Source organism: Colobus angolensis, unplaced genomic scaffold, assembly GCF_000951035.1.
Source record: "Colobus angolensis palliatus isolate OR3802 unplaced genomic scaffold, Cang.pa_1.0 Scaffold25, whole genome shotgun sequence".
NCBI classification, from domain to species: Eukaryota; Metazoa; Chordata; class Mammalia; order Primates; family Cercopithecidae; genus Colobus; species Colobus angolensis.
In genome coordinates this window covers 1,423,861-1,429,009 of record NW_012115710.1, presented here as the reverse complement: position 1 = coordinate 1,429,009, position 5,149 = coordinate 1,423,861, and the positions used below count along the sequence as shown (strand labels likewise).

General features: G+C 45.6%; 1 protein-coding gene across 2 annotated transcripts in view; it reads right to left on the bottom strand.

Annotated features, from left to right (window-relative positions):
• Positions 1–5,061, bottom strand: part of ZNF611 (zinc finger protein 611) — a 23,907-nt gene extending 18,846 nt beyond the window's left edge. Inside the window, exons 1-2 of one of the 2 annotated variants that reach the window (XM_011946157.1) lie at positions 5,019–5,061; positions 222–323 (exon numbers count right to left, since the gene is read on the bottom strand). The gene's annotated coding sequence lies outside the window, so the exon portion shown is untranslated. Of the gene's footprint in view, positions 1–221; positions 324–5,018 lie in introns of those variants that run through there. The other variant, XM_011946156.1, reaches the window with a different exon arrangement.
• Positions 5,062–5,149: the final 88 nt, after the last annotated feature.

The following is a 5,149-nucleotide window of genomic DNA, read 5'->3' as shown; positions in this document are numbered from 1 at the left end:
AAGAAAGAAAGAAAGAAAGAAGAAAGGAAAGGGAAAGGAAAGGAAAGGAAAAAGGAAAAGGAAAGGAAACTACCTCAGAAGACAGAAAACGCATTTGCAAATTTTCTAAATAAACATCCTAAGAAAAGAGATGAAAGGAAAGAAAATCTCTATTTTCAAAGGAGGAATTGTACCTCTCATTTACTTGCTTGTTTGTTTGAGACAGCGTGTAGCTCACACACCCAGGCTGGAGTGTGGTGGCAAAAACAGGGCTCATTGCAGCCTTCAACTCCCTGGCTCAAGTGATCCTCCCACCTTTTTCACTAAGCATTTGGAAGAGATATCTACAAAATGTAAACACCAATACGTTTCCAATTGAGTCCAGATGGTAAATCATATTGAAATGTGTAAATACAACACAAAAAAGACTACTTACTTTAAACTTCCCAAACATGATCTTCAAAGTTTAGGAACACAAAAGGAGTAAGATTCTTTAATAAATAAAGGGCGATTACATGTCCTTCAAATCATTTCTATGGAAGCCTATTTCCAATATCACGACAAAATACTGACAGGGCAGAAAGATGTTTAAGCCTAAAGTCAGGAGTGTTTTTCCACTGTGACCTAAAGTGTATCACAGTTTGCAAAAAACATATCACTGTCACATCAATGAAAAGAAAAGTATATATTCTTCATATTTACAGAATATCTAGTGTATACAAATAAATGCTAAAGGACCACACAATATACTATATTGATAAATAATCCACAATAAGCTCATGTCAGGGTAACCAAAATCAATGGAAATTCTGTATGGTCAAATAATCACAGCACAGGGAAGATAAGAAAAGATTACAAAAATTAGCCAGGCCTGGTGGCTTGCACCTGCAGTCCCAGCTACTCGGGAGGCTGAGGCACAAGAATCGCTTGAACCTGGAAGGGAAAGTTTGCAGGGAGCCAAGATTGCACCACTGCATTACAGCCTGGGTGACAGGCTGAGACTCCATCTCAAAAAAAAAAAAGAAAAAGAAAAAGAAAAAGAAAAGAAAGAAAGAAAGAAAAAGAAAACAATGGTAATACAATATTTTTCTGAATACCTGTCATAAAATTACCTATATCTACGCAGAACAGGGACTTATTGAAATTAACAAGTGCATGTGTCAGTTATATTACATACCATATATGGAAAAGCCATATGTGAAATCTTAAATGTTAATCAGTAAACTATTGTAACCCATGATAAAACCTGCAAGCAAATAATAATTACATTTATACAGCCTGCAGAATTCTAAACAATTCCCTCTTAAGAAAAAAGCTGCTGGGCGCGGTGGCTCAAGCCTGTAATCCCAGCACTTTGGGAGGCCAAGACGGGTGGATCACGAGGTCAGGAGATCGAGACCATCCTGGATAACACGGTGAAACCCCGTCTCTACTAAAAATACAAAAAACTAGCCAGGCGAGATGGCGGGCGCCTGTAGTCCCAGCTACTCGGGAAGCTGACGCAGGAGAATGGGTCTCAAAAAAAAAAAAGTTAAAAAAAAAAAAGGTCACTACCTTCTGATGTATGAGTTCAAGTAAATACACAGCATTACAAGGAATACGAACTAAGTAACAGTGTCAGAGGGTGCAATTATGATGTCACAGGTACAGTTACATAATACCAGGCAATACAGCAATTATATATATATGCCTTGCCCTTAGTTCTCTAGCTAACTATGCATAAAATATAAAACATAGACTGTGTACTGCGAAAATTTATAAACTGAGATCACAGAAAACATTGTATAAAACAAACTGCACAATAAAAACGTAAAAAACAAGATGTATGCTCCCTGGTCTGAAAGACCATATTGGTCAAAAGTGATGTTCAGAGTTCTCATTGTCCAATAGGATGTTCCTGCAGATGGGGCCTTTGAAAGAATTTGGTCATGGGTGTTGACTACATGTGAATAGGACCGGTGCTTTTAGTTTTATTATTAATTAATTAATTAATTAATTAATTTTTTGAGATGGAGTTTCCCTCTTGTTGCCCAGGCTGGCATGCAGTGGTGCAATCTCGGCTCACTGCAACCTCTGCCTCCCAGATTCAAGCAATTCTGCCTCAGCCTTCTGAGCAGTTGAGATTACAGGCATCTGCAACCATGCCTGGCTAATTTTTGTATTTGTTAAGTACAGATGGGGTTTCACTGTGTTGGCCAGGCTGGTCTCGATATCCTGACCTCATGATCCACGCACTCGGCCTCCCAAAGTGCTGGTATTACAGATGTGAGCCACCGTGCCCTGATGTCCATTTTAAAAACTACTATGGGTGTGGGCATGGTGGCTCACGCCTGTAATCCCAGCACTTTGGGAGGCCAAGGCAGGCAGATCACCTGAGATCGGGAGTTAGAGACCAGCCTGGACCAACATGAAGAAACCCAGTCTCTACTAAAAACACAAAATTACCTGGGCGTGGTGGTGCGTGCCCGTAACCCCAGCTACTCACTGTTAGTTAGCTTGTATTCCTAATCGTATCCAATGAACTCACCCACTCATCTAAACCCAAGGTCTCTCGCCCCTTTTTTTCTTTTGAGACAATGTCTCGCTCTGTTGACCAGGCTGCAGTGTAATACCCTGCCTCTCTGAGGCAGTAGAATCGCTTGAAGCCGAGAAGTGGAGGTTGTGGTGAGCTGAGATCACGCCATCGCACACCAGCCTGGGCAACAAGAGCAAAACTCCCTCAGAAAAAAAGAAAAGAGAAGGCTATATAGGCCAAATGCAGTGGCTCATCCTTGTAATCCCACCTGTAATCCCAGTAATTTGGGAGGCCAAGGCAGGAGGATCCTTTGGGCCCAGGATTTTGAGACCAGCCTGGGAAACATAGTGAAATCCCGTTTCTACAAAAACAATAGAAAAATTAGCTGGGTTAGGTGGCTCATGCCTCTGGTCCCAGCTACTCAGAAGACTGAGGTAGGAGGATGGCTTGAACCCAAGAGGTTGAGGCTGCAGTTAGAGGAGATCACACCACTGCACAACAGCCTGGGTGATACAGCCAGACCCTGTCTCAAAATATGATTTAATTAATTAATTAAATTAAAGTATTATGTAATAACAGACAGTGACTTTTTCTCCCCTTCACTACTCACGTCCTAACCCATCCTAGGAAAAGGGAAGGCAGTGATTCACAACTGAGTAAGTCACTTCCCTCTGGCTGAATAGGCATTCCAAGCAGAAGATACCTCTCATGCCAAGATTTATAGAATGTTTATGTCTTATAGATATGAATTTTAAAATTCTCAATCTCATCTGTATAATTTAAACAAGTTTTTAGTTATTAGATTATATACACGGAAGTCAACCTGTCACAAGTAATCATATCCAATGAACTCACCCACTCATCTGAACCCAAGGTCTCTCACCGTTTTTTTTCTTTTGAGACAATGTCTCACTCTGTTGACCAGGCTGCTGTGTAATGACATGATATCAGCTCACCGCAGCCTGGACCTCCTGGGCTCAAGTCATCCTCCCAGCTCGGCCTCCAGAGCAGCTGGGAGTATAGGTGTACCATTAGGTCCGGTTATTTACTTATCTTTTTTGGCAGAGATGGGGGTCTCATTATGTTGCCCAGGCTGGTCTCGAACTCCTGGACTCAAGCAATCCCCTTGCCTCAGTCTCCTAAAGTGCGGAGATTTCAGGCGTGAGCCACTGTGCCCAGCCCCTCTGTCTTCATTACTGTGCTTCCCTCCTTAATTCTGTACATATCTCTCATTCTCCCCTTCTCTCTCTAGCTCTTGTTTTCTTTTCTTTTTCCCTGGGATTCTGCTCTTCATTTTGTACCCCTCTTCTTCCCTCTATTCCTTCTCTTCCACCTCTTCTGCTCCATCCTCGCAACTTAATCTCTTGTTGCTCCTTCTCCCCAGTCTTTCAATCGTCCTCAATTTCTGTCTCTTCTGTCATCTCTGCGCCTCCTCTGTTCTCCCTGTTAAATTCTCTCTTCCATGATATACTCCCCTGTCCCCACTCTGTGGCACCTGAGTTCCGCAGTTGTCCTCCCTGCTGTGGTTCTCCCTCTATAATTGATACAAGCACCACTCTGCTTTGTCTGTCCTGGCTCCAAATCCCTGCCTCTCTCCCTCACTCTGATGAGCCTCCCTCTTTGCTTTCACTCCCCCTACCTTGCCGTGCTTCATCTCTCTGTACATCTGGGTTTTCTCTACATTTCTCCAGTTGCTTTTCTCCTCCTGCGTTCCTACGTTGTTTTTCTTTCTGTTTTTCACTTTTGCCATCTCTTGGCATATCCCTCATCAATCCTCTATTTTTCCTGTCTGTTAGGGGCCTTTTTTATTCTCTTCTCTGTCTCAGGTTTTCTACTGTTCTTGTCTGTCTCCTGATCCCTTTGGCCCACACAATCGCAGGAGGGTTTGGAGTAAGACGCCTGCATCCCGGAGGGGCGCATTTTCCAGTGGCTGGAGCTCGGCAGGCAAGAAAACCCCGTGCCACAGGACAGGCCCCTGGGACCTCCCCAGAGCGGGTTCAGTGGAAGCGGTGAGGGTGGAGGGGAGACCTGGGGGAGGAGCAGGCCCTGGCACGAGGAGGGAGGTGGGGAGGGCGATGTGCGCCTCAGGACAAGGATGGGGTCTGCAGGATCCCAGGACATGCAGAGGACTCGGCGTCCCCGGGACTGGAGCCGGGGCGCGGCGCTCCAAGGGCCGACGAGGGGGAGGCTGGGAGGAGCACCCCAGGCAAGAATCCACCTCGCGGGTGAGGACTTTAAATAGCGCGGGGCGGGAGGAGTCAGAACTAGGTTTGGAGCAGGAAAACTACACAATAGAAAGTGTATCCATTGCCCTATAACAGAAAGACCGGGGACCGGAACAGCCTCTGGGCGACTTTAAACCCAAAAGGAAGCGACCCCCGGGCTCTCACGGGGATGTCTCAGTTTGCTCTGGGGAAGGAAGACGGGCGGGAATTTCCAGGTCTGTGGGGACCCCACGTCACAGGCACAGAAGCGTCGGGGACCTGGGAAGCGCAAACTTAAGACAACACAGAGCAAAACTCACCGCGCGATGTGACCTTCACTCCAACCGATCCGCTTCCGAGTTTGCGTCAATCTGCGCGCGCAGAACAGAAGCCAGGCCTGGGCGGGAGGTGGGAGGAGGTGGGCGGGGCCTCAGCGAGATAGGGGCAGGGC